The sequence below is a fragment of the Salmo trutta genome, chromosome 8 (assembly GCF_901001165.1).
Source record: "Salmo trutta chromosome 8, fSalTru1.1, whole genome shotgun sequence".
Classification (NCBI taxonomy): Eukaryota; Metazoa; Chordata; class Actinopteri; order Salmoniformes; family Salmonidae; genus Salmo; species Salmo trutta.
In genome coordinates this window covers 45,719,707-45,733,665 of record NC_042964.1, presented here as the reverse complement: position 1 = coordinate 45,733,665, position 13,959 = coordinate 45,719,707, and positions in this window count along the sequence as shown.

Here is a 13,959-nt window from a genome sequence, read left to right as displayed (position 1 = left end):
AAGTGAAACGTGAACTATCAGGACAGCTCGATAACGGCGCCGCGGCTGTAAATGCGCTGGTAATGAGTTAATGGTCGAGGTGCGGTCGTGCATCTCGATCGACCAATTGGAGGATGAGAATCCTATTAGGTTGAAAAAGTCTGAGGTGAATTTGATGAGCTGTGGGGGCTCGATAATACTCCCTTTCTCTCCCCCCACTCAGGGTCAAGTATGGCTTTATAAATGTTATCTGATTGGTGAGAGCTTTTCCAACACTTAAATTCTACAGTGAAATGAATCTCTGACTAAAATATTGATGGTACACAAAACCCATCAAGTGAGGCGAAGCAATCAGCCAATAAGGGAGGAGGCCATGGACAGAAATAAAAAAAGCTTTGTAGATAAGCACAATCAATCGGACAGCATCACCCTTGGGTAAAGGTGATGTTAGCAGGGTGGAGGGAGAGAGAAGAGTTTTCTAAATAGGCCTACCATTACAGGTGCAGACTGCAAAACTTGAAGTGTGGATGCCCTCAGGGGACCTTTCACCTTGAGTTTGTTTTGTCTCATCCAATCATATTCTACTTACTCCCTGGATCCCTGAGCTAATTGGAGTTATTTCCTGATACTGTTTACTCTTTAAAACTGAAATGAGTAGTGTAATCTTGACCAATCAAGTGCTGGATTGCTGGAAATGAGGGATTTGTTTATAAATTCCCTTGGTTTAATTTAATTTAAGAGTGTTAATTTTTGATTAAACGATTACAAGCCAGTTAAAACACTCATTCATCTGTATGCCTACTCCAAAGCACCATTTAACACTTATAGCACTGTCGTGTCTTTGGCTATGCCGGATTAAGTGATATGACATGCTATTCTATAAAATCAATTTCTGTAATTCATATTACCTGATTAAGCTAATCAGGTGAATGTAATTAACTAGAAAGTTGGGGCACCACGAAATAATATTTATAGAGCTGTTATCTTCCGAATAAACTCTTGAAGACCTAGTAATATTTTACATCAATAGCAGTCAATATTTAATCGTCACCTTGTTTAGTCTCATCTGAAAGTTGTAAATTCTTGGTTATCTTCATGAACCCTGGCTAACAAGTTGAATCAGCAATACAACATTTGGTTTAATTATTTATTTACTAAATACCTAAATAATCACACAAAATTACATCCACAGAGAGTGAATCATACATTGATTACAAATTATGTCATAAAGAAAACGTCCCTGGTGGACAGAGCCGACATGACGGCTGGTTACACAAAGGAAAGGGGGTTGGGCTTGAATGAAAGAGCGGGAAGGTTTAGGAACACAGAAACAGCAGCTATGCTATCGTAAATACAGAATCTTATGCGTTCTAAATAACCACCCATTTGAAAAAGGAAAATGCAATAAATATTTACTCTGAGCTGCGCTTCGGTAGATTGGTCGTAGATGGTAGGCCGAGTTGTCCAGTATGGATCTCTGGTCCTCTGAAGACTGTCTAGTGGTGCACTGGAGCATGTTAGAATGGATACTCTGTCCGTCCTTGCCTAGCCCACGTTTACAGTGACTGCTGCTAACTCAACGGCGGTATCACTTCTGGAGTGAATAAGAGTTCAAAGTTCATACCAAGTTGCCATACTTTTAAGCTCATGCTATATTCTGGCTGGTATAGTCGAAATTCATCCTTTCGGCGTGTTGACCGTCATCTTCACGTTGAAATTCGATGCTGACTTCGTTAGGTTATCTGAGCCCTTTTAACGTAGGTCTGTTGCCCTACGTCCTCGGAACAGAAAGTTACATTTTCGTCAAGGGGCTTATATAGGATTGGGAGAGAGGGCTGTAGTTTACAACCCATGTCTGTTCACTTGGGCGGGGCCTCTGAGTGAGCAGAGTGGTGTTCTTCTGACAAACTGTTCTCTCATTAAGAAACTAATTTACATTTCATCTTTTCACAAATAGTTTCATATTTAATCATTTAAATTGCACAACAATTCCATGTGAATCTGTTAACTATAATGTGTAAACTTTCCAAGATACAGTTTATGTCGTCCTATCATCAGTAATCATGTCTCAGACGCCAACAGAACTGACATCATATTCATTAAGTCCCAACGCATATTATCAACTGGTTGGATTACCGAAATATGGTTCCGTTTCTCACCTTTTGATGTCACCAGACTCTCTCTCAATGTTAACAAAGGGATTTTCAATAGTCACATTGGTAGAGTAGAGAGAGGACAAAGGGGAAAGGTCATAAACAATTTATGGGGGTCATAAACCTCCCCCCCAGGCCAACGTCATGACAGCACTGTGACCAAATAAGGAACCGTAGTTAACAGTAGTTCACGGAGTGTGTTTACTCAATTATGTACAGTATAACGTCATCTTGGATGTGATTTTCTCCATTTCCAATTAGTCTTTCCGTGATTCCTGGCATCTTATCTCCTCGCCTCCTTCTCAACTGTATTGGAGGAGAAGGTCTGAGAGCCCTCCCCTTCAGATGTTCGCCAATGCATTTTAAGAAGGAGGCAACAGGGACACGTGGTAATCCTCCATAAAGGAGGCAGTACTTACCTTCCCTACAGAGCTCACCTTCTGCATTCACTTTCCAGGGGTTAATGGAATAACATTAAACAACCAGTCAATAATCTTCCTTCAGTAAGCTTCAATCCCATAAGCCCTAGGGGAATGTCATAAAGAAGCCATCCAAAACCTACCGTATATAACTCTGGGAGCCGGGGGGAAAATTATATATTATAAAAGATGACTCATTCCTTTTGTAATGCTGAGGTAAAAAAAAGATATGAAGATATCTGCCTTGATATACGTAACAGAGACTGACAGGCACTTTCAAGTGGAAAAACAGTACTAATTCATTCCCTCATAGGGAGTCTTGCGGTTCTGCAATATTCATGTCACCTAGCGCAATAAAAGGAGATCAACCCCTGCACCGCAGAGTGTCTAAGAATAGCATCCGTATCCCCCTTTGTTTTGGAGGAAGCTAGCTGGGGAGCACTGGCGCTCATGACTGACCCAGATAATACTTGCTATCAAACTGGAGGGGAAAACAAATCAGCCTGCAAGATGGAGAGAAAAAAACACAGCAATGATAAAAAACTGTTCTCCTGACTAAAAGTTAGATGAGAACTTGAAGGGAGAAGAAGAAAAAGAGAAAACTGTAGAGCAGGGGTGAATATTTTAATATGTGGGGTGCTCTCTCACAACGAGCGATAACATCAAATCAAATCAAATTGTATTTGTCATATGCACCGAATACAACTGTTGTAGACTTTACCGTGAAATGCCTGCTTACGAGCCCTTCCCAACAATGCAGAGCTTAAAAACAGTAAAACAAAAACAATAAAATAAATAGACAAGAAGGAAGCTATAAACTGTACAAGGAGTACCAGATCAATGTGGAGTTATATACAGGGAGTACCAGTACCAGATCAATGTGGAGCTATATACAGGGAGTACCAGATCAATGTGGAGCTATATACAGGGAGTACCAGATCAATGTGGAGTTATATACAGGGAGTACCAGTACCAGATCAATGTGGAGTTATATACAGGGAGTACCAGTACCAGATCAATGTGGAGCTATATACAGGGAGTACCAGTACCAGATCAATGTGGAGTTATATACAGGGAGTACCAGTACCAGATCAATGTGGAGCTATATACAGGGAGTACCAGATCAATGTGGAGCTATATACAGGGAGTACCAGTACCAGATCAATGTGGAGTTATATACAGGGAGTACCAGTACCAGATCAATGTGGAGCTATATACAGGGAGTACCAGATCAATGTGGAGCTATATACAGGGAGTACCAGTACCAGATCAATGTGGAGCTATATACAGGGAGTACCAGTACCAGATCAATGTGGAGCTATATACAGGGAGTACCAGTACCAGATCAATGTGGAGCTATATACAGGGAGTACCAGTACCAGATCAATGTGGAGCTATATACAGGGAGTACCAGTACCAGATCAATGTGGAGCTATATACAGGGAGTACCAGTACCAGATCAATGTGGAGTTATATACAGGGAGTACCAGTACCAGATCAATGTGGTGCTATATACAGGGAGTACCAGTACCAGATCAATGTGGAGTTATATACAGGGAGTACCAGTACCAGATCAATGTGGAGCTATATACAGGGAGTACCAGATCAATGTGGAGCTATATACAGGGAGTACCAGTACCAGATCAATGTGGAGCTATATACAGGGAGTACCAGTACCAGATCAATGTGGAGCTATATACAGGGAGTACCAGTACCAGATCAATGTGGAGCTATATACAGGGAGTACCAGTACCAGATCAATGTGGAGCTATATACAGGGAGTACCAGTACCAGATCAATGTGGAGCTATATACAGGGAGTACCAGTACCAGATCAATGTGGAGTTATATACAGGGAGTACCAGTACCAGATCAATGTGGAGCTATATACAGGGAGTACCAGTACCAGATCAATGTGGAGCTATATACAGGGAGTACCAGTACCAGATCAATGTGGAGCTATATACAGGGAGTACCAGTACCAGATCAATGTGGAGTTATATACAGGGAGTACCAGATCAATGTGGAGCTATATACAGGGAGTACCAGATCAATGTGGAGTTATATACAGGGAGTACCAGTACCAGATCAATGTGGAGCTATATACAGGAAGTACCAGTACCAGATCAATGTGGAGCTATATACAGGGAGTACCAGATCAATGTGGAGTTATATACAGGGAGTACCAGTACCAGATCAATGTGGAGCTATATACAGGAAGTACCAGTACCAGATCAATGTGGAGCTATATACAGGGAGTACCAGATCAATGTGGAGCTATATACAGGGAGTACCAGTACCAGATCAATGTGGAGCTATATACAGGGTGTACCAGTACCAGATCAATGTGGAGCTATATACAGGGAGTACCAGTACCAGATCAATGTGGAGCTATATACAGGGTGTACCAGTACCAGATCAATGTGGAGCTATATACAGGGAGTACCAGTACCAGATCAATGTGGAGTTATATACAGGGAGTACCAGTACCAGATCAATGTGGAGCTATATACAGGGAGTACCAGTACCAGATCAATGTGGAGCTATATACAGGGAGTACCAGATCAATGTGGAGCTATATACAGGGAGTACCAGTACCAGATCAATGTGGAGCTATATACAGGGAGTACCAGTACCAGATCAATGTGGAGCTATATACAGGGAGTACCAGATCAATGTGGAGTTATATACAGGGAGTACCAGTACCAGATCAATGTGGAGCTATATACAGGGAGTACCAGTACCAGATCAATGTGGAGCTATATACAGGGAGTACCAGTACCAGATCAATGTGGAGCTATATACAGGAAGTACCAGTACCAGATCAATGTGGAGCTATATACAGGGAGTACCAGATCAATGTGGAGCTATATACAGGGAGTACCAGATCAATGTGGAGTTATATACAGGGAGTACCAGTACCAGATCAATGTGGAGCTATATACAGGAAGTACCAGTACCAGATCAATGTGGAGCTATATACAGGGAGTACCAGATCAATGTGGAGCTATATACAGGGAGTACCAGTACCAGATCAATGTGGAGCTATATACAGGGTGTACCAGTACCAGATCAATGTGGAGCTATATACAGGGAGTACCAGTACCAGATCAATGTGGAGCTATATACAGGGTGTACCAGTACCAGATCAATGTGGAGCTATATACAGGGAGTACCAGTACCAGATCAATGTGGAGTTATATACAGGGAGTACCAGTACCAGATCAATGTGGAGCTATATACAGGGAGTACCAGTACCAGATCAATGTGGAGCTATATACAGGGAGTACCAGATCAATGTGGAGCTATATACAGGGAGTACCAGTACCAGATCAATGTGGAGCTATATACAGGGAGTACCAGTACCAGATCAATGTGGAGCTATATACAGGGAGTACCAGATCAATGTGGAGTTATATACAGGGAGTACCAGTACCAGATCAATGTGGAGCTATATACAGGGAGTACCAGTACCAGATCAATGTGGAGCTATATACAGGGAGTACCAGATCAATGTGGAGCTATATACAGGGAGTACCAGTACCAGATCAATGTGGAGCTATATACAGGGAGTACCAGTACCAGATCAATGTGGAGCTATATACAGGGAGTACCAGTACCAGATCAATGTGGAGCTATATACAGGGAGTACCAGTACCAGATCAATGTGGAGTTACATACAGGGAGTACCAGTACCAGATCAATGTGGAGCTATATACAGGGAGTACCAGTACCAGATCAATGTGGTGCTATATACAGGGAGTACCAGTACCAGATCAATGTGGAGCTATATACAGGGAGTACCAGTACCAGATCAATGTGGAGCTATATACAGGGTGTACCAGTACCAGATCAATGTGGAGCTATATACAGGGAGTACCAGTACCAGATCAATGTGGAGTTATATACAGGGAGTACCAGTACCAGATCAATGTGGAGCTATATACAGGGAGTACCAGTACCAGATCAATGTGGAGCTATATACAGGGAGTACCAGATCAATGTGGAGCTATATACAGGGAGTACCAGTACCAGATCAATGTGGAGCTATATACAGGGAGTACCAGTACCAGATCAATGTGGAGCTATATACAGGGAGTACCAGATCAATGTGGAGTTATATACAGGGAGTACCAGTACCAGATCAATGTGGAGCTATATACAGGGAGTACCAGTACCAGATCAATGTGGAGCTATATACAGGGAGTACCAGATCAATGTGGAGCTATATACAGGGAGTACCAGTACCAGATCAATGTGGAGCTATATACAGGGAGTACCAGTACCAGATCAATGTGGAGCTATATACAGGGAGTACCAGTACCAGATCAATGTGGAGCTATATACAGGGAGTACCAGTACCAGATCAATGTGGAGCTACATACAGGGAGTACCAGTACCAGATCAATGTGGAGCTATATACAGGGAGTACCAGTACCAGATCAATGTGGTGCTATATACAGGGAGTACCAGTACCAGATCAATGTGGAGCTATATACAGGGAGTACCAGTACCAGATCAATGTGGAGCTATATACAGGGAGTACCAGTACCAGATCAATGTGGAGCTAAATACAGGGACTACCAGTACCAGATGTACATAATCTATGTGCAGAGGTACGAGGTACTTGAGGTAGATATGTACATGAAGGCAGGGTAAAGTGACTAGGCATCAGGATAGATAATAATAAGGTATTTGAGGTAGATATGTACATGAAGGCAGGGTAAAGTGACTAGGCATCAGGATAGACAATAATAAGGTATGTGTACAAGTGCATGTGTGTGTAAAGTGTATGTGTGTTTATGTTGGTCTACGTGTGTGTGTGTGAGAGAGAGAGAGAGAGAGAGAGAGAGAGAGAGAAAACACAACCAGAGCTAGCTGATGTGAATCAAACTGTGAACTTGCAGAAAGGGGAGTTTTTTTAGTGAGAGAAGCATCTGTTAAAGCCTGCCTCTGTGTACATGTCCCTACCTAGCGGAGTGCAACATCATCTTATTAATCATCTGAAGAACAGCAAAACACAAATATGGCACCGGGTGCTGCTTTTCCTCACATGGATCTGCAGTTGTTGCAGTTCTATTTCCAGCCCACCGCTACACTGTGCTGAGCGCTGCTAAGCTATGCAACAGTATGCAATGCTATCTGAAGAAATGCAATGGTTTCATACACCACAAAAGGTCATGATGGGATTATTTGAGGTGGCGGAACTGCACACAGAATGGTTTTATGCTAAAGGGCCAGTTTAAACTCTCACTATACAGTACATCTAGCAATTTGTAAGCTCTTTGGGGTTTCACTTTGGCCACTCATAATGTAATAGACCAAGGACTAATATCTACTGAGTAAAGTATGTAATTATGCTGTGGTAATTTATGCTACGCTTACATGCTAACGTGCTAATTAGTTGCTATGCCTCTCTGGGCTCTCCTACGCTATTGTACGACATGCTTAGATATGCTAGGCTAAGCTAAATGTGCCTGCTCTATGCTAACTGTAGCATACACTGTTTGTCTTACAAAGATTACCTTGTACCCAGATAGCATGAGTGAGGGCCACCGGGCCTTGCTTCCAGACCAGTTAGACTATGCAATGCTAACTGTACACTGTGTTTGACTTTCAAATATGATATCCAGATAGCATTTCCAGTGAGGGCCAGCAGGTCTTGCGTCCAGGCCAGTTCTCCTCTGCTACTCACCCCTCTCTCCTAGCTCCTGACTTTGACCCTCTGATAACAAAGCTGCTCCAGAAGAGATCATGGCCCTGATGCTCCACTCAGGCAGACATTATGCTCACGCTGCCCTTTCACTAAAACACATGGGCCCTCTGCCCACTACCAGATCTACAGTACACTGCCTTCAGAAAGTATTCATACTCCTTGATTTATACCACATGTTGTTGTGTTTCTCACCAATCTACACACCCCATAATGACAAAGTGAAAACATGCTTTTAGAAATATTTGCAAATGTATTGAAAATGAAATACAGCAATAGCTAATTTACATAAGTATTCACACCCCTGAGTCAATACATTGTAGAAGCACCTTTGGCAGTGATTACAGCTGTGAGTCTATCTGGGTAAGTCTCTAAGATCTTTCCACATCTGAATGGTGCAACATCTGTCCATTATTATTTTCAAAATTCTTCAAGCTCTGTCAAATTGGTTGTTGATCATTGCTAGACAACCATTTTCAGGTCTTGCCATAGATTTTCAAGCAGTCAAAACTCAGCCACTCAGGAACATTCACAGTCTTCTTGGTAAACAACTCCAGTGTAGATTTGGCCTTGTGTTTTAGGTTATTGTCCTGCTGAAAGGTGAAATAATCTCCCAGTCTGCTTGAAAATATGGAGAGTGGTACTGCAGTGACGTGTTGTACTATATTTGAAAACATAAGACTCTGTAACTGTTTTAAAGACCCCATTGGCCTCATGGTGAAATCCCTGATCAGTTTCCTCCTTCCCGGCAACTGAGTTAGGAAGAACGCCTGTATCGTTGTAGTGACTGGGTGTATTGATACACCATCCAAAGTGTAATTAATAACTTCACCATGCTCAAAGGGATATTCAATGTCTGCTTTTTTTCTATCCATCTACAAATAGGTTCCCTTTGCGAAGCATTGAAAAACCTCCCTGGTCATTGTAGTTGAATCTGTGTTTGAAATTCACTGCTCAACTGAGGGACCTTACAGAAAATTGTATGTGTGGGGTACAGAGATGAGGTAGTCATTCAAAAATCATGTTACACACTATTATTGCAACTTATTATGTGAGTTGTTAAGCATATTTTTACTCCTGAACTTTTTTAGGGGTTGAGTACTTACTGACTCAGGACATTTCAGATTTCAATTTTTTTATTAATTTGTAAAAAAAATGTAAAACATCATTGTACTTTGACATTATGGGGTATTGTGTGTAGACCAGTGACATTTTTTTAAAATCAAATTTAAATTTAGGCTGTAACACAACAAAACTCTCGCTTATGCAGGATAAATAGCGTCACGGCACGGACCAAACATGCACGTACACAAATACATGCTAGCACACACTTGCACGCATGTACAGACAGACACATGCAAGCACACACGCACACACACACACACAGCCTCAACTCTGCTCTACGTCTCCACGTTAATGTGGAATTAAAACAACTTTAATTGAATTTCTCACTTTGACTTTAGGGAGTCACCCATGTCACCCAAATAGGTGTCCCTGCCCACTCCTCGGAATAATGAGATACGGAACGCTGGTACCAAAGCCAACCTCTCTGCCTCCAACTCCATCCCTCCTTCCCTATCACTCCTCCTTTACTGTGTAAGTCATTTGGGTACACGGCCAGAGGGTTTGACCTGTGCTCCTTTGAAATGTATTAGCACGCTGCCCAAAAATCTATTGTACATTCCTTTGGCTTGCTGATGAATCGTCGTGACAACGCCAAGGTGAGTCCAGGTGTCCGCAGGGAGGGAGGGGAGAGAGAAAAAGAGTGAGGGAGAAAAAGAGAGAGGGAGAGAGAGATGAAGAAAGAGGGGAGAGACTTATCAGATGTGTAATGAAAAGATCTGGCCTCAGATTAAGATAGTGATAGATGAGCCAGTGCAGTTAATAAAGCGTATTATCTCTCCGAGACAAGGAGGAAGGTCGGACACAGGGCCTGTTCCTACGATCAGATGCTGCTGTTAAAGGGTTGTGATGCGTCACCTTACCAGGCAAAACTCTTGGCCCTAGTTATAGCTTATAGGTCCAAGAGTTTTCCCAGTCAGGTCACATGGTCAGGAAAAAGTCCTGGCCCTAAAAGGAGTAACCTGACAAGGGAAAACTCTGAGCCCTAGCTGCAGGCTATAACTAGGGCCTGGAGTTTTTCATAGTCAGGTTTTAATGGTTAGGAAAAACTATTGTCCCTATAGTTATGAGTTTGACATCATGCATCAATGGGCACTTCAGGTTGAAATCACTCTTAGCAGTATTTCAAAGCAACCAAATGCAGTGACTGACTCAAAAACAAGACAGTCATCTCCATGATTACCTGAACAGATGGTCATTGTCCGTAACACAGAAGTTAGCTCTACAGTCGTGGCCAAAAGTTTTGAGAATGACACAAATATTAATTTTCACAAAGTCTGCCTCCTCAGTTTGTATGATGGCAATTTGCATATACTCCAGAATGTTTTAAAGAGTGATCAGATGAATTGCAATTAATTGCAAAGTCCCTCTTTGCCATGCAAATTAACTGAATCCTCAAAAAACATTTCCACTGCATTTCAGCCCTGCCACAAAAGGACCAGCTGACATCATGTCAGTGATTCTCTCGTTAACACAGGTGTGAGTGTTGATGAGGACAAGGCTGGAGATCACTCTGTCATGCTGATTGAGTTCGAATAACAGACTGGAAGCTTCAAAAGGAGGGTGGTGCTTGGAATCATCTTCCTCTGTCAATCAACTGCAAAGAAAAACGTGCTGTCGTCATTGCTTTGCACAAAAAGGGCTTCACAGGCAAGGATATTGCTGCCAGTAAGATTGCACCTAAATCAACCATTTATCGGATCATCAAGAACTTCAAGGAGAGGGGTTCAAATGTTGTGAAGAAGGCTTCAGGGCGCCCAAGAAAGTCCAGCAAGCGCCAGGACCATCTCCTAAAGTTCATTCAGCTGCGGGATCGGGGCACCACCAGTACAGAGCTTGCTCAGGAATGGCAGCAGGCAGGTGTGAGTGCATCTGCACGCACAGTGAGACTTTTGGAGGATGGCCTTGTGTCAAGAAGGGCAGCAAAGAAGCCACTTCTCTCCAGCAAAAACATCAGGGACAGACTGATATTCTGCAAAAGGTACAGGGATTGGACTGCTGAGAACTTGGGTAAAATCATTTTCTCTGATGAATCCCCTTTCCGATTGTTTGGGGCATCCGGAAAAAAGCTTGTCCGGAGAAGACAATGTGAGCGCTACCATCAGTCCTGTGTCATGCCAACAGTAAAGCATCCTGAGACCATTCATGTGTGGGGTTGCTTCTCAGCCAAGGGAGTGGGCTCACTCACAATTTTGCCTAAGAACACAGCCATGAATAAAGAATGGTACCAACACATCCTCCGAAAGCAACTTCTCCCAACCATCCAGGAACAGTTTTGTGATGAACAATGCTTTTTCCAGCATGATGGAGCACCTTGCCATAAGGCAAAAGTGATAACTAAGTGGCTCGGGGAACAAAACATCGATATTTTGGGTCCATGGCCAGGAAACTCCCCAGACCTTAATCCCATTGAGGACTTGTGGTCAAACCTCAAGAGGCGGGTGGACAAACAAAAACCCACAAATTCTGACAAACTCCAATCATTGATTATGCAAGAATGGGCTGCCATCAGTCAGGATGTTGCCCAAAAGTTAATTGTGTGTGTGTGTGTGTGTGTGTGTGAGCATGCCAGGGTGGATTGCAGAGGTCTTGAAAAAGAACGGTCAACACTGCAAATATTGACTCTTTGCATCAACTTCATGTAATTGTCAATAAAAGCCTTTGACACTTATGAAATGTTTGTAATTATACTTCAGTGTTCCATAGTAACATCTGACAAAAATATCTAAAGACACTGAAGCAGCAGACTTTGTGAAAATTAATATTTGTGTCATTCTCAAAACTTTTGGCCATGACTGTACATTTGACTAGCTAACATGATTGTATTCGCCCATTTGGCTCATTAATCCTGGACTGGTGTGAGGAGAAAAACACAGAACACAACCAAACTGTGCTATTCTGGGGTGTTTGGCTCTGTGAGTCATCACAGACACTGGAGCTCAAAGAGACAGAGTGGAGCTGTGTGTGTGTGTGTGTGTGTGTGTGTGTGTGTGTGTGTGTGTGTGTGTGTGTGTGTGTGTGAGAGAGAGAGTAAGCGTGACAGAGATATAGTGTGTGTGTTAGTGATGTGCAGTTCGCGAACGATTCAGTCTTTTTTAACGATTATTTTTACTGACTCGAGAGTCATGATTTGTTTTTCTAAGTGACTCGTTAATTTTAGTCATTGGTTTGACCTGCTAGTGCTGGCCACAATGAGTCCAACAGCAGGATTAATACACACTCCTCTGGCTCAGCGGCTCCAGAGATGGGTTCCAACCACCACTTGGCGGTCATGTGAGCACAGGAAAATAGATCATGAGCATAGAGAAGAAGAATACATGTTTGGAACTGATAATTGATCACATGGTGCTAGAATGACTGAAATCCATTGATTATTGAATGTTGTAGTGGACACAGCTTTGTAAACCAAAACATACACAGCCTCTGCTCAACAAACTCAAACTCATGAACAAATCGTTTGGGGGGCTGCAGTTTGCAAACGACTGTGCTTATCGCCGTAGTGTGAGTCATCAGGCTACTAATTTATCACCCTCACGGCAGTCAAGCAATGCATTCCGCCAAGAGTCGTTCATAATCTAGTCTGGTTGCTGCCACAACTAGACCTCATTTCAAATGCATGATAATCTTATTTGTGTGCCTAGAAATGAAAAAAATTACATTTACAGCACACATTTACAAGTCTCAGTCACAAATGACATCTCCACTAAGCCCCTTATGGTGAACGACATGTGAACGAGCAGCTCGTAGAATCATGACTCCAGTTTTCAGTTCATCATTTGCTGGTAGGGGGTCCTGCATGCTCTGGGCATTACTGACTCAAATGAACCAAATGAGTCGAAAGATTTGTTGTTTTGACTGAAGGAGAAAAGATCAGAGTCAGTAAAAATAGCCTGAACTTCCCATCACCAGTTAAATAAAGGTTAAATAAAATAAAACTAGTGTGTGTGAAAGAGAGAGATAATGTGTGTGTGTGTGTGTGTGTGTGTGTGTGTGTGTGTGTGTGTGTGTGTGTGCGCATGTGTGCGTGTGTGCGTAAAAGAGAGAGAGATTGTGTGTGTGTATCTGTGTGTGTGTGTGTGAGAGAGAGAAAGAGAGAGAGAGAGAGAATCTGTGTGTATGTGTATCTGTGTGTGTGAGAGAGAGATTGTGTGTGTGTGTTTGTGTTCAGACAGAGACTCTGCTCTGAAGGCATTAACTCAAACCTGCTGCCGTCACATAAGAGCAACGGGGGGTGATGTGATGAACTAACAATGACATTAACAATTAACTACAGACCCAGAAATTAGGCTAAACACAAATCTAAGAATAGCAACATAGACGCATACAAACAGACAGTTCAGAATTCAGACCTGGGTTCAAATAGCATTTGTTTTTCTTTTTTCAAACACTTAAACTGTGCGTGATTGATCTTTCCTGACGCAATGGAACCAATGGAGGCATCCCAAAAGTGCAAACGCCTCCCATTCCAGGTGTTTGAAAGACAACCCAGGTCTGCTCCAATGACTAACAGCAAACGAGCAAGCTTTTGGCACACACACAAACAGACACACACACTCTCTCACGCGCTCAATCTC